Source organism: Ranitomeya imitator, chromosome 5, assembly GCF_032444005.1.
Source record: "Ranitomeya imitator isolate aRanImi1 chromosome 5, aRanImi1.pri, whole genome shotgun sequence".
Lineage (NCBI taxonomy): Eukaryota > Metazoa > Chordata > Amphibia > Anura > Dendrobatidae > Ranitomeya > Ranitomeya imitator.
Window position 1 is genome coordinate 416,936,305 of NC_091286.1, and position 16,667 is coordinate 416,952,971.

At 43.8% G+C, this 16,667-nt stretch overlaps 2 long non-coding RNA genes across 2 annotated transcripts in view; both read right to left on the reverse strand.

Annotated features, from left to right (window-relative positions):
* The window catches only part of LOC138638069 (uncharacterized), a 28,894-nt gene extending 22,460 nt beyond the window's left edge, over positions 1–6,434 (reverse strand). Inside the window, exons 1-2 of the long non-coding RNA XR_011312446.1 lie at positions 6,351–6,434; positions 4,633–4,755 (exon numbers count right to left, since the gene is read on the reverse strand). This is a non-coding gene — a long non-coding RNA (uncharacterized lncRNA). The remainder of the gene's footprint in view (positions 1–4,632; positions 4,756–6,350) is intronic.
* Positions 6,435–15,830: 9,396 nt separating this feature from the next.
* Positions 15,831–16,380, reverse strand: LOC138638070 (uncharacterized). Its single transcript, XR_011312447.1, has 3 exons — positions 16,339–16,380; positions 16,078–16,203; positions 15,831–15,933 (listed from the first exon to the last, which is right to left on the reverse strand). It is a non-coding gene; the product is annotated as an uncharacterized lncRNA (long non-coding RNA).
* Positions 16,381–16,667: the final 287 nt, after the last annotated feature.

A 16,667-nucleotide genomic window follows, 5' to 3' on the forward strand; every position in this document is an offset into this window, starting at 1 on the left:
ATTCTTTGTTTTGGTGGTTCCGGTTCTTTTCATGTTTGGAGCACGGATTTGTTCCTTTTAAATGGTCTCCATTAAAATTTCTGCACATACGGTGGTTCTATGGTATCTAATTATTATATTATAAAAAATATCTTTTGAAAGAATTGGGTATTCTTATATACCATTGGGTATCACTGTTGTGTTTATTTAACTCATTTGAGTGGTTTTTTTTTTGCTGATTGTTACACTTGTACTGTTTGGGTCAATATGACCCAATAACATTTTATACTGTTCAACAGGTCACAAATTATTTCTGCCTGCAAAATTTATTTATTTTCCTGTGTACTTCATCTCATTATTCAAAAGGGTGGAGGTTTCACTGTTCTTATCAGTGAGCAAGTACTCATCCAGTCATTTCTCTTTCAATTCTGTGAGAGAGGACACAAGTAGTTTCATTTTCCATCCTGAGAGAAAACATACTGGATTATGTGAGAGAGGACACTGAGCTGTGAATATACATCTTTACAGGTATGCAGCATATAAGCTATGCTTTTATTCTCAAATTATTCAATTCTGTCCTTTAGATTGCATATTGTAAAGCCATTTTTTGATTACTGTGTCATGATGAAAGCTAATGTGTGTCCGTCTAAAGGTACCCTTAGGCTTGAGTAGACTGAATGTTTGTCTAGGAAGAGGTGTATTCCTACTGCTGTGCATGAGTGCATGAGTGGACATACCGCATGTGCAGCCTGTGCGGCTGCATCGGAGCCCGAAGGTGGAGGGCAATCAGGCCTGTTTATCTGGCCCTGAGGCTCCGTGGGGCCCCTGGCCAGATTGCCCTCATGTGTGGTGGGCAGGAAGTGATCCCTGCAGCTCTGCTACCTACAAGAGAAATTAGCAGCGGAGCGGAGCTGCAGGGATCCGTCCTGCTTATTGCCAGCACTTCTTCTCACACAAACAACAGCGCCGCTGGATGACATAATCATTCAGCGGCCAGCTGTGCTAGAGAGAGGAAGCTAACAATGGTGATGCTTTAGCTGAAGGAAAGCAGATAGGTGAGAGGTGCTGTGTTTTTGTTGTATGTATGTGTGTTGTGTGTGTAGAGATGAGTGGTGGTGTGTGCGTGCATGCATGCGTGCGCTGCAGGGTGATGTGCACAGAGGTGAATGGCGCTGTGTGTGTGTGTCTGTGTGTGTGTAGGTAGAGTAGAGGGCAATGATGAGGCAATGCGGAGAAGGCAATGATGGGGGTGATGGGGAGAAGGCCATGATGGGGTGATGGAGAGGGCAATGATGGGGGTGGTAGGGGAAGGCAATGATGGTGTGATGGAGAGGAGGAAATGATGGAAGTTGTGGAATGGGCAATGATGGTGGTGGGGGAGAAGGCAATTATAAAGGTGGTGGAAAGGGCAATAATGAGTGTGGAGGGGGGAGGAAATGATGGAGGTGGTGGAATGAGCAAAGATTGTGGTGGTGGAAAGGGCAATGATGGGGATGGTGGGGGTTGAGGAAATTATGGAGGTGGTGGGAAGGGCAATGATAGAAGTGATGGAGAGGGCAATGATGGGGTGATAGGGGAGAAAGCAATAATGGAGGTCGTGGAAAGAACAATGATTGGGTGATGGGGGAATGCGATGATGGTGGTGGTGGAAAGGACAATGATGATGGTGGAAAGGGCAATAATGGGGGTGTGGGGAGGAGGAAATGATGGAGGTGGTGGAAAGGGCAATGATGGGGATGGTGGGAATGTAGGAAATGATGGAGGTGGTGGCAAGGGCAATGATGGTGGTAGTGGAAAAGACAATGATGGAAGTGGTGGGGAAGAAGGTAATGATGGAGGTGGAGGAGAGGGCAATGATGGAGGTGGTGGAAAGGACAATTATAGGAGTAATAGAGAGGGCAATGATGGGGTGATCAGAGGTCTCCACATTGCCGCTCCCTGCGGCAGCACCTCTCCTCATCGGCGGCTAACTACAGCCCCCGCACCTTGGCGCAGCAGTATTGCCACCCTTGGGTCCTGCCAAAGCACATCTGCCAGTAAGTGTGCTTTCCTATTGCTTGTCGCCTGCCCTGTATGCATTACTTATATATTCCTATTTATGCATGGTAGATCCCATCACTATAGTACATCTTCCACCAGGAAGCATTTCCAATTTTGCCCGCAATTCATCTCCAGCACTTTGCTTACTGAGTACAGGCTCTTCTGTGCACGAGATTCCGTCTGCCAGCACTAGTAAGTACTCTCCAGTTCCTATATCACCCTTAGTAGAGTACATTAGCTCTCAGCCACATAATTAATACCATCCTATTATTGTATATATATTTATCTTTTCCGATTGTTAGAGTCCTACAGCTGCATATACCAGCAATCATCTTATCATACGCCTATCATTCTTACCTACAAGTGAGTACCCACATACTTTATCTCTGTCCTCTTTTCCTTTATATTTTATATTTTACATACATTTTTTAGCATTATCTATTTTTTCTGTACTTTTTACCTTAGTTCAGTTAGCGCGGGGATTACACTTTTGTAAGGTGACATTAAGCCAGATTAATAATGGAGAGGCGTCAATTCGGACACCTATCCATTATTAATCCATTTGCATTAAATGGTTAAAAAAAACACACACACACATTATTAAAAAGTATTTTAATGAAATAAAAACACAGGTTGTTTTAATATTTTATTGTACGCTCAATCCACTCGCTGAAGACCCTTGCTCTGTAACAAATAAAAAATAATAAACCAACAATATCCATACCTTCCATAGATCTGTAACGTCCCACGTTGTAAATCCATCTGAAGGGTTTAAAATATTTTACAGCCACAAGCTCTGCTAATGCAGCTGTGCTTGTGGCTGTAAACCCCAGCGAATGAAGGTAATGTAGGTCAATGACCTATAGTTACTTTCATTCGCGGAGATGCACCCCCTGCTGGATTTACCTTCATTCGCTGGGGTTTACAGCCATGAGCAGCGCTGCATTAGCAGAGCTCGTGGCTGTAAAATATTTTAACCCCTTCAGATGGATTTACAACGTGGGACATTACAGATCTACGGAAGGTATGTATATTGTTGGTTTATAGAATAGAACAACCTCCAGCACACATAAAAAAGGTGAGAAAAGTCTTGTCTTCAATTCACAATGATGCAATTTTATTCGTTAATTCTGGGGGTTCACAGCCATGAAACAAAGTATAACAAGAGATTTTCCCAACGTTTCGACCGTAAAACGGTCTTTATCAAGGGTACAATCTTTAGTGGTGAACAAGATAAGAAACGGCCTCCCCGAGCAGTAGTATATATATATATTGTTGGTTTATTATTTTTTATTTGTTACAAAGCGAGGGTCTTCAGCGAGTGGATTGAGCGTACAATAAATTATTACAACAAACGGTGTGTTTATTTCATGAAAATACTTTTTAATATTGTGTGTGTGTGTTTATTTTGAACTCTTTCATTCAATTGGATTAATAATGGATAGGTGTCATAATTGACGCCTCTCCATTATTAATCTGGCTTAATGTCACCTTACAATAGCAAGGTGGCATTAACCCTTCATTACCCCATATCCCACCGCTACACGGGAATGGGAAGAGAGTGGCCAAGTGCCAGAATAGGCGCATCTTACAGATGTGCCTTTTCTGGGGTGGCTGGGGGCAGGTGTTTTTAGCCAGGGGGGGGGCAATAATCGTGGACCCTCTCCAGGCTATTAATATCTGCCCTCAGTCACTGGCTTTACTACTCTGGCGGAGAAAATTGCACGGGAGCCCACGCCAATTTCTTTCACGATTTAACCCTTAAATTTAAGAGCTAGAGCGCTGAAATTTTGCACATACACACTACCAACATTAGTAGTGTGGAATATGCAAAAAAGGGGGATATGACATGGTTTACTGTATGTAAACCATGTCTCAAATCATGTCGGGTTTTGGCAGGAGAAATGAAAAGCCGGTAATTGAATTACCGGCTTTTCTGCTATATCGCGCTGAAGTTAATATAAATATATATATATGTGTCTGAATGACATATATATATATATATATATATATATATATATATATATATATATATATATAGCGAAACCCGACTTTTCATTAGAGATCGCCGACCGCCGACCCGATCCCAGAGTGGGATCGGGTCGGGTTTCACGAAACCCGACTTTGCTAAAAGTCAGCGACTTTTGAAAAGTGCTGATCTGTTTCGCTCAACCCTAGTCACAACATTTGGAATTTTTTCCCATTTTACACTACACTATATGGTAAAATCAATGATGTCATTCAAAAGTACAACTCATCACGCAAAAAAAAAAGCCCTCATGTGGCTAAATTGACTGGAAAATAAAAAAGCTATGTTTCTGGGAAGGAGAGCAAAACACAAAAGCACAAAAATGGAAAATCGCAAGGTGGTGAAGGGGTTAAAAATCATTGTTCTAGACTGGTCTTTAATCTGTGTACATAGGACTTGTGTGGCCAAAATCAGCATGTTCTCATTGAAAGATCTATTACTGATTGCTCTGTGCACATCAAAAGCATCAATTCATGTTCTTAAATCACCATGAGTTGTCTTAGTTTGCACTGTCTTAGAATTAGGCACCATTAATAAATATGCTCCAATGTTTTTAGATACTGCAAAAACAATCCATTTCTTACCGACACAGCTGTTATTGTCTTCTTTGTACCCTGGCTGACAGATACATTTAAAGCTACCAATTTCATTTATACACAATCTTCCTGGTCCTGTGCAGTATTCTCCATTATCACATTCTACAATATCTATGAAGAAAATATGTATAGTTAGTTATCTCCAGAAACAATGGCAAATTACTACTGAGCATTGAAATATTCATAAAGCAGATAATATATGGGTATGGGACAATAGTGTACAGTCCCTCCTAAGTTAATAAATTGCAGAAACTGACTATAATCAGACTGTGGAGTACTCAACAACAAAAGAAACCAGCAGAGAAAATTCTTATTAAAAAGATAATTACCATAGAATACATATGAATCTAATAAGGAGGAAAAGAGGTGGTAGCATCAGAAGATCCAATATATAATGCAACATTATTTCTTAGTCTCACCTATTGTTCATGGCCACCTAGCTTTTTTAATAATATGTCATTCATTGAGACTGATTCAATAGGTGTATCTCATACTGAGGGCTGCATTATATATTGGATCTTCTGCTACTCCCCACTAGAGATGAGTGAACCTTTCAAGGTTCGGTTCAATTTGATGATTGTTTAGACGTTCAACAAACATACCCGAACCTCAATAAATTCAATGGGAGGCCAAACCAACCAAATACACAGCACTTTAAGGGGTGAAAAAATGCTTTCCAAACAGCAAAAAATTGGGCCACCATGAAAAGCGGCATCAGTTGACCCAGTAGAAACTTGCAAATGGCACAGCAGTAGTCAGCCATGGGCCGTGCATTAGGTATCAGGGTCTGGGCCAGCATTTACAGCTTTGAATTGAAGTTTCAATGACCTGGTGTTTAAGGGACTGGTGTAAGCCTTCTCAACTGGGAGCCCTGATACCTCAAGCAACACCTCCAAATAATTTTTTTTGCAGCCACACTGAGATGGCACAAACATCAATTTCATACAGTACTATTGGTATAAAAATGTAAGGAAATTAACACAGGTAGTTGACTGATCAATTAACCCACAGTAGAACCTTTTCTAATGGCACAAATGCAGTCTGTCATGAGCCATGCATGAGGTATCACAGTCTGGGCAGCATTTACAGCTTTAAGCCTGAGTTATCAGTAGGGGGCGTGATCACTTAAAGTGCCTAGTGCAGCATGAACATCAAATACGGCCCTGGGCATACAGCAGTTTTGATACACCAAATTCATTGCAGTTCTCGTCATATAGCAAATTAGATGCATCTTACTCCATCATGCCGTTCATTATCATGCTTGTCTTAATTAATCAGGAGCAAAGATTATACGATGATGATTACAGTCATTGGAATGTTTATCCTTGAATTATTTATTTTGAAAACTGCTACATGAGGGATTTAGCAGAGTTTTACATGTCCTACTACAAAGCAGGTTTACATCATCTCACTGTTATACTGGTAGCTGTACCCTACTGTACCATGATTATCATTAAATAATTGTTAATATTGAATTATTTGTAGAAGTTCACCTGGTATTCTGGTCTCACATATTTATATCAAATCTATGTGCTACACAGGCTATAACACTTCTTTGTTGGCAGACACTTTGAAAATGTAAAACACAAGTTGTCATAATCTTACTTGTCCTTCTTAATTTCTCTCTTTACGATAGATGGTAAGTTTTCTGCTGATACAGAACTTTATTATAATGTGATGTGATATTACATCAGCCGTGTACTTACCCTCACAAGTTCTTTTTACAAGAGTGAATCCAGTGTTACAAGAGCATTCATAGCTGCCATTCGTGTTTATACAGGATCCATTTACCCCACAAATAAGGGCATTTTCAGAACACTCATCGATATCTGCAAAATTATAAAGACATACGTAAAATAAATACACGCCCCTAGGAAGAAGCAATCGTGAAACGCGCGCCTGGGATTTCGGAGGCTCAGCGTGCCACGCGGCATCATATCTTTGGAAGCGACATATAGAGCCAGGTAATATGTGTTCATCAGGGATTGCAACCCCTTACTATTGCCTATTATGTAAAGTGAATTTTGCAGTTAACGGTGCGGCGATTTGAGATGTTGTGAGTATACCTCACTTGATATAGTTAGTAGTTATTTTCATGCATACTATATGCACCTTATATATGCTCCAATGTGTGCCACTATGGCGGAATATGATATGGATATTGAGGTTGGGATGCACTTTGCACTTTAAAAACACAATTTGACACATCCAACAGGGAATTCCCATATACATTTTTAATAGTTGGGTGAGGATATGGTGGAAATATTACTTTGAAATTCTTCAGCTAGCATTCCAGATCCAATCTGAACAAGTAAAGAAATGGTTTGCAAATCCTATTTGTATGCATTTGAATTTCTATATGGACATGCTTCACCTGCCCCCTTGTACAAAATTGTGTTTGGTTTAGAGGCACTATTTTATTGGTGTGTATTAATTTTATGTATGTTTAAATAAAGTTGTAACTTTTTATCTAAAAAAAACAGAGACTCTTTTTTGATTTAGTATATGTTAGGGCTAGCGGAACGCACCGAGTAAATAGAGATGTTTATTGATATTGGTGCGTTCGCAGCCCGGGGTCCACCGTGCAGGAGTACCTGCTGCTAGCAAACGGCGGAGCTATATGGCGGTATAGACTAACTCAGTTAATTCACTGAGTAGCCGTGAAAGGAAAGCACTGTGCCCTGTTAGACTCCACAGGGGCACAGGCTAACTGCCCAAACAGAGACCAGTCAGTGGTCACACTAACACACAAAACTCCTCGCCGGAGGAGCCAGCATTCTAGGGGCTTATTTCAGCCGGGTCCCTGAATACACTCAGACTCAATCTCCTCGCCGGAGGAGCCAGCATTCTAGGGGCTTATTTCAGCCGGGTCCCTGAACACACATACATGTGACCACACTGGCGCAAAGCACATAACATAAGACAATACTAACGCATGGCCGTGCGGTCATGCGCAGTTTATATAGTTGCAGCACAGGAAGCTGCTACTGAAGTTTTTGCCCTTTCAGGACCTTCCAGAAGGACCAATGGAAAGTGCTGCAGTACCTGAGCATGTTTTGCCCTTTCAGGACCTTCCAGAAGGACCATTGGAATGTACTGCAGCACCTGAGCATGTGACCGAACATGTGGCCCTCGACCTCCAATGGGAGACCCTGCCCTGGGCATGCTCAGTGTGAGTAAACAAGGACTTAGTCCCAGAGAGGCTCGCTCGCCGCAGATCAGTGCAGGGTACCATAGGAAAGCCAGAAAAGGCAGTAGTGACCCTATGCACCGAATCAGCCCCAGCAAGACGCTGGGAGCGACGTCTCCGCTGAGCAGAGCCCACTGTGGCCGATACCGAATGGGAGACCGCAGCAGACACGGATCGAGATTCCCCCTGTGCAGCAGAGGAAACTCGACTCCTAACATTACCCCCCCTCCTAGGGCCCCCCCTCCCTGAGCCTCACTACGCTCAAAAGCTGCGATAAGCAGCGGAGCCCGAATGTGCTCCACAGGCTCCCAGGTTCTATCCTCTGGGCCGTGACCCTTCCAGTCCACCAGATAAAATTTCTTGCCACGTACCACCTTGCACCCCACAATAGCATTCACCTCAAACTCATCCGTGGATGAACCCGATGTCCCAGCAGATGACTCGGAAAACCGGGACAAATGAACGGGCTTTAAGAGGGAAACGTGGAAAGTATCGGTGATACCAAGGCGTGGAGGAATAGCCAAACGGTAGACCACAGGGTTGACCTGTTCCAGAACCTTAAACGGGCCAATGTAGCGAGGAGCAAACTTAGTGGACTCAACTCGCAGCCTGATGTTACGGGCGGAGAGCCACACTAAGTCGCCAGGAGCAAAGACCGGAGCGGGACGCCGGTGTGTATCAGCCGAAACCCTCATTCTCTCCTTGGAGGCCCGGATGGCATCCTGTGTGCGGTCCCAGATGTCACGTGCCTCCACCGCCCAGTCTGCCACCCTAGAATCGGTGGATGACACGGGCATGGGCACAGGGACACGCGGATGCTGGCCGTAATTAAGGAGAAAAGGAGTTTGACCAGTGGAATCAGCTACGGCGTTGTTCAGGGCAAATTCCGCCCAAGGTAGCAAAGATGCCCAGTCATCCTGCCTAGCCGAGACGAAATGTCGCAAATATGTCACCAGAGTCTGGTTGGTTCTCTCCACCAACCCATTCATCTCGGGATGGTATGCAGAGGAGAGGTTTAACTCTATGCTGAGTAAACGGCAGAGCTCTCTCCAAAAACCGAGATGTGAACTGGGGACCCCGATCGCTGACAATCTTATCAGGCATACCATGCAATCGGAAAACGTGTTTAATGAACAACACCGCCAAGGCCCGTGCTGAGGGTAACCGAGGAAGCGGCACCAAATGCACCATCTTGGAGAAATGGTCGGTGATAACCCAAATAATGGAGCAGCCACGCGACTTGGGTAGACCCACCACAAAGTCCATCCCGACCATCTCCCAGGGCCTGTCTGCCACCGGTAGAGGGTAAAGCAACCCAGCAGGCCGTTGCCGAGGAGACCGATTCTGGGCGCAAGAAACGCACGCCTGAATATAGTCCTTGACATCTCGGGCCATATGCGGCCACCGGTATGTTCTCGCCAGAAGCTCAGATGTCCTCTTGGTCCCAAAATGCCCACCCACTCTGGAGGAGTGAGCCCAAGAGAGAACCTCCGGTTGCAAGTTAGCTGGTACGAAAGTCTTGCCCGGGGGCACAGACTCTAGCGAAACCGGAGCTACAGTTCTCAGGCTCTCAGAAGGGACAATAAGCCGAGGCTCCTCCTCCTCCGATGACACCACGGAGCGGGAGAGAGCGTCAGCACGAACGTTCTTCTCCCCGGAGAGGAAATGGAGAGTAAAATGGAACCGGGAGAAGAACAGGGACCATCTAGCCTGGCGAGAATTCAGCCGCTAGGCCGTTTGCAGATACACCAAGTTCTTGTGGTCAGTGAAGACTTGGAAGGGAAAGCGAGCTCCCACCAAGAGATGTCTCCACTCCGAAAAAGCCAACTTCATGGCCAGCAACTCCCTGTCCCCGATGGAATAATTCCTCTCCGCTGGTGTGAAGGTCTTGGAGAAGAAGAAGCAAGGATGCTTCCGACCTTGAGCATCCTTTTGGAAAAGGACTGCTCCAGCACCAACGGATGAGGCATCCACCTCCAAGATAAATGGCTTATCAACATCGGGGCGATGTAGGATGGGAGCGCTAGCGAAGTGTGACTTGATCGAGAGAAAGGCTTTGGAGACCTCCTCTGACCACAACTTGGGATTTGCTCCCTTCTTGGTGAGGGCAACCAAGGGGGCTACCAAAGTTGAGAAGTGTGGAATGAACTGGCGATAGTAATTAATGAACCCCATAAAGCGCTGCACCGCTTTAAGAGAATGGGGTTCCTGCCAGTCCATTACAGCCTGTAGCTTGGCAGGATCCATAGCCAAACCCTGGGCAGAGATGATATAACCAAGGAAAGGCAAGGACTCCTGCTCAAACACACACTTCTCCAACTTGGCGTAGAGGGAGTTTGCCCGTAAGAGGTCGAAGACTTTGCGAATATCTCTCCGATGGGAGTCAATATCTGGAGAGAAGATGAGAATATAATCCAGATAGACTACGACCGAGGTGGTGAGCATATCCCGGAAGATGTCGTTCACAAAGTCTTGGAAAATGGCTGGGGCATTACAGAGCCCGAAGGGCATCACCAGATATTCATAGTGCCCATCCCTGGTGTTAAAAGCCGTCTTCCATTCATCCCCCTCACGGATGCGAATCAAGTTGTAAGCACCCCGCAGATCTAACTTTGTAAATACCCTCGCTCCCCGTAGCCTATCAAACAGTTCAGATATCAGGGGTAGTGGGTACTTGTTCTTAACGGTGATGGCGTTAAGACCCCTGTAGTCTATGCATGGACGTAAGTCTCCAGTCTTCTTCTGTACGAAGAAGAACCCTGCCCCTGCCGGTGACACTGACTTCCTAATGAATCCTCTTGCCAGATTCTCTTGGATGTACTGGGACATTGCCTCCGTCTCCGGGAGAGATCACGGATAGACTCGACCCCGGGGAGGCTCAGCACCAGGCAAGAGGTCAATAGGACAGTCATAGGGGCGATGAGGCGGAAGGGTCTCCGCAGCTCTTTTGGAGAACACGTCTGCATAGGGCCAATAGTGCTTGGGGAGAGAGGAAAGATCTGCGGGTACCTGTGTAGTAGCAACCTGAACGCACTCCCTCAGACATCTACCCTCGCAGGATTTACTCCATCCCAAAATTCTCCCAGAGGACCACTCAATATGAGGAGAATGGTAGCGAAGCCATGGTATCCCCAACAGGACCTCATCAATTCCCTCAGGAATGACTAATAGGGAGATTATCTCCTGATGTGACGGAGACACAGATAGCGTGAAAGGAATGGTTTGGTGGGTAATCTGTGAAGGTAGTGTTGACCCATTTACCACTCGAACGGTTACAGGCTTGGCGAGCATCACCAAGGGTATTGCGTGACGTTGGGCAAAAGCGGAAGACATAAAGTTACCCTCTGCCCCAGAATCCACGCATAGCTCGACCATAAGAGTGGATGGGCCTATGGTAATTGTCCCCTTGAAGGACAACTTTGAGGCAAACGACGCCGTGTCTAGTGTACATCCTCCAACTGCCACTAGACGCTGACATTTCCCCGACCGCTGAGGACCCTTGGAGGCAAGGTGTCCTGACTGCTGGCAAACATGACGGGCCTTATGTGCACGGGCAGACTGAGACTTGGATCCCGCTCGTGTCACCTCTAAAGCCTCATGTGACTCGGTTGCCTGGACTGGAGATTCCAAAGGTTTGGCGAAGGTGGGAGCCAGCCGAAACCTCTGCCTACACTGGGCTCGCTCCAACCTCCGCTCGTTAAAACGGAGGTCAATACGAGTAGAGACAGTTATTAACTCCTCCAGTGTGGCAGGAATCTCCCTAGTGGCCAGAGCGTCCTTAATGTGGTCAGCCAGGCCCCTCCAAAATATGGGGATAAGGGCTTTATCCGACCACTCCAGCTCGGAAGCTAAAGTACGGAAGCGGACGGAAAAATGGCTGACCAAGGACTCACCCTGAGTTAATGCCAGTAGTTGGAGCGCTGTGTCATGGGTGACTTGAGGTCCTAAAAAGACCTTTTTCAGAGTGCTAAGGAACAACAGAGCACTCTGCACCACATGATCACCACGCTCCCACAGCGGCGTAGCCCACTCCAACGCCCTGTCCGACAAAAGAGACACAATAAATCCCACCTTAGCCCGCTCTGTGGGAAAACGTGCAGCCAGGAGCTCGAGGTGAATAGAGCACTGACTCACGAATCCCCTACAAGTTTTGCTATTTCCAGAAAATTTTTCTGGCAGCGGGAGGCGAGATAACGTCGGAACAGGGGTGACAGTGGACAAAGTTGCTGCAGCCACGCTAGCAGCCTGTACAGCAACTGCAGTAACATCCACAGCTGAGGTTGAGCTCTCGAGAGCCGCCAACCTAGCCTCCAGCTGCTGGATATACCGCAAAGATTGCTGAATGTCCGCCATTTACTAGCCAGACCCTGGCGCTAGTATTCTGTTAGGGCTAGCGGAACGCACCGAGTAAATAGAGATGTTTATTGATATTGGTGCATTCGCAGCCCGGGGTCCACTGTGCAGGAGTACCTGCTGCTAGCAAACGGCGGAGCTATATGGCGGTATAGACTAACTCAGTTAATTCACTGAGTAGCCGTGAAAGGAAAGCACTGTGCCCTGTTAGACTCCACAGGGGCACAGGCTAACTGCCCAAACAGAGACCAGTCAGTGGTCACACTAACACACAAAACTCCTCGCCGGAGGAGCCAGCATTCTAGGGGCTTATTTCAGCCGGGTCCCTGAATACACTCAGACTCAATCTCCTCGCCGGAGGAGCCAGCATTCTAGGGGCTTATTTCAGCCGGGTCCCTGAACACACATACATGTGACCACACTGGCGCAAAGCACATAACATAAGACAATACTAGCGCATGGCCGTGCGGTCATGCGCAGTTTATATAGTTGCAGCACAGGAAGCTGCTACTGAAGTTTTTGCCCTTTCAGGACCTTCCAGAAGGACCAATGGAAGTGCTGCAGTACCTGAGCATGTTTTGCCCTTTCAGGACCTTCCAGAAGGACCAATGGAATGTACTGCAGCACCTGAGCATGTGACCGAACATGTGGCCCTCGACCTCCAATGGGAGACCCTGCCCTGGGCATGCTCAGTGTGAGTAAACAAGGACTTAGTCCCAGAAAGGCTCGCTCGCCGCAGATCAGTGCAGGGTACCATAGGAAAGCCAGAAAAGGCAGTAGTGACCCTATGCACCGAATCAGCCCCACTGAGACGCTGGGAGCGACGTCTCCGCTGAGCAGAGCCCACTGCGGCCGATACCGAATGGGAGACCGCAGCAGACACGGATCGAGATTCCCCCTGTGCAGCAGAGGAAACTCGACTCCTAACAGTATAGTTTAATAACTATCTAGTCAGTATGTTAAAATATTTAGTAAAGTGTCGCCCACTCCCAGTATAGGAGAATGGGCTTGGGTTATATGCTTACGAAAATTATAAAGAGAAGATGCATTTGCTGATAGACACAGTAGGTTATTCTTGAAGTTGTAGAATAATATAGGAAATAAGGAAGGTCCAGCTGTAACATTTGTACTTTTGGATATCTATTATGTGAGGTAAGGAACATATATACTCACCGGTACATTCCGTCCCATTACCAGAGTACCCGTCCCTGCATGTACAGATGTAGGCGCCTTCAGTGTTGTTACAGTCCGCCCAGAGACTGCAGTCATTCATTGTTGAACACTCATCAATGTCTGTGCAGTTTTCTCCATCATACCCTTGGTGACATTCACATTTGTATGAACCAGGTGTGTTGGTACATTTTGAATTGTCTGGGCACGCGGTGACATTTTCCAGGCATTCATCTATATCTGTAGTGTTGAGTAGAAATATCTGATGAGCATAACGCTATACCAACTGTACCGTTTATTAGTGGTGGCAGCCACCTTCATAATACAGTGATCTGTAAAAGTTTGGGCACTACTGGCCAAAATTACTGTTATTGTGAACAGTTAAGCAAGTTAAAGATTAAATTAACTTTAAAACAGCTAAAGTTAAAGATGACACACATGCTTTATATTCTAAGAAAAACAAATATATGTACTGTATATATGAATGGATTCAATTAAACATATTTAACATATCCCTTTTAGAGATCATTTCATCTTCAACTTTACTGTTCACAATATCAGTAATTTTGACTAGGGGTGCCCAAATTTTTACATGCCACTGTATGTATAAGGTGTTGTCCCAGCCTGATTGATATTTGTAACATGATGTAATAGTATAATAACTTCACTGCACATGTAAAGTTGCCCAAGTAAGTTTTTTATTATGAACATAGTAAGTACAACATCCAGAATGTGCAGAGAGGGAAAAAAAATTAAACGGAGTTTCTAAGCATATAATGCTTATCGCCTAACCTAAGTATAGGTCATAATAACGGATTGGTGAGGAACGGACAACTGACACCACTACTGATCAGCTGTTATTAGATCTGATTGAGGCTGGATGCAAACAGTGAACATGGCTGAACAGCATAGCTCCATTCAAATTGTAGTGGCTGCTACAAGGTACAGCAGATCAGCTGCTATTTAAGAAGATAGGAACTGATTTGCAGATCTCGACAGTGGAAGCTACAAAATAAACATATCTGTGCAGTCAGCTCTACTCACTGTTTACATTAGGTCACTGCCACGGCCTTTAACAATTGATCAGTAGGGGAGTTACTTGTCTGATCTTTACCAATCTGATATTGATAATCTATACCAAACATAAACAATATTATATGCCCCAACAGCCCCTAAGGGTTTAGGGAACTTATTTTCCAATAAGCTAAAAGGGAATTTTGACTAATGAGATAATCTCTCCATTCAGGACCCAATCTTATGACTAAATCATGACAAGCTGTGTCTTCCACACTGGAGGAACCCACAAGTCTTTGCATGTATTCATTGACAACTTTGTAATTTTTAACCCTTGTGTGTTGTTGCTTCAGGGAAACTGAACAGTTTCTGCAATGTTCCTCTCAGAATATTACTGCTCTCAGTTGCAGTGCACTCACTTATCAACTTATTATCAGTGGACCCTTTTAACAAAGAGAGATTGGCAACAATTGAAAACTCCTTTAATGTTAGTTAAGCTACAAATTTTAGAGAACCAAGCGTCAATAATCTTGGAGGAAAAAGTTGTCATGATGGAGAACAATGACCATAAAAATATCCAAAAGACATATAAACATAGTTTTAGGGTTGTTTCCATCATATAAAGATCAATAACCGGTTGTTTCTATTAACATACACAACCAACGTCAGGGTACAAATATCCAAAAAAAGCACTACTCAACAGAGTATAAAAAATAAGATTATTTTTTATTAAGGATTAAATATAAAAAAGACAAGAACCAGAGAGCAAATGAAACATTAAGAGAATTCAAAAGGTGATAAAATCAAGTAGTTAAAGGTGGAGGGGGTTTTCATAAAAAGTAAAGGGTAGCAAGGTAGTCTATATTAGATAAAGCAGGCAATATTAATGGACTTCCATGATTCATGTAAGACTTTGCATGCAAGGCATGATACCGTAAATCATAGTACAGATTATTAAGACAGTATAGTGACAAAGATAATAAGTATGTCTATATGTGTATCATTCAGTATAATATTAGAAGACAGAAAAAAAAAAAAATGCTTAATCAGTCCATATCTAATATAAAGATAGTATAGAGCTTAACCATATTGAGGTGAAGGGACTCCACATACAGCCACCGGTACCACGGCATGCGTTTCGCTGTTACGCTTTGTCAAGATTGATTTAATCTTCTTTTGAATCCTCTTACATGTCCCATTTACTCTGTTTCATGTATTTTTTATATTTAATCCTTAATAAAAATGTTTATATTTTATACTCTTTTGAGTGGCGTTTTTCTGGATACTTTGTACCATGACGGAAAACAATGTAATTTTCCAGTTGAATATCAAGTCACATATGACAGTATACAGAGAAGTGAATAGGCTAAACTTCTTCTGATAAAGTCACAGTAGCGAAATCCAACCAAATGGTAACTTTGCTTATTAATCACTATAGACCTTACCTGAACAGTTTTTTCCCTTGTATCCTGGCAGACAGTCACAGTCATAGGATCCATCGGTATTAACACAGACTGATTGACTCGGACAGGAGGAATTGTCATTGGAGCATTCATCAATATCTGTTGGGGATATAAACATTCAATTAGTAGATTACCATATAAATAATACAGTAGATACTGAATATAGACAGATACAGGCAAAGAAATGGTGATAATGAAGAATATATAGTTAAGAAGTTTTTTGCAATCTTCATTAGGACCTACCAGTGCAGAGTATTAACGGATCTCCTTCATATCCAGATTTACATCCACAGCTATAATCTCCAGGAAGGTTTCTACAGTCAGTATTGTTAGCACATGTGTTGTCACCATTATTACACTCATCGATGTCTGAAGAAAAGCAGACAGAATAATAGTTTTGTGGTATTTTGTTTGTTTGCTATTAGCAAAATACTATATGTCCACTAAGTAATAATCATGTGAAATAATATAAAATTAAATTACAGAATAGAGTACAGGACATACCGACACACATAGAGCTGTTCTTCTCATTTATGTGAAAGCCGGCCTCGCAGCTGCAGTTGTATCCACCCAGAGTATTAATACAACTTTGCTGACAACCAGATATATTAAGGATGCATTCATTGATATCTGGAATCAAATAATTATATTTACTGACACAAAATAAGGTAAAAGTACAAAAAAAACAACTTCATTATTTTTTACACAGACAAACATTTACAGAAGGCTATTACAGTACACATAGAAGGTCACGATGTGATAAATCCACATATACATAATGTATCTTGTTGTCCTGTCCAGTGACATAACCAGATTCGAAAAAAAAAATCTCA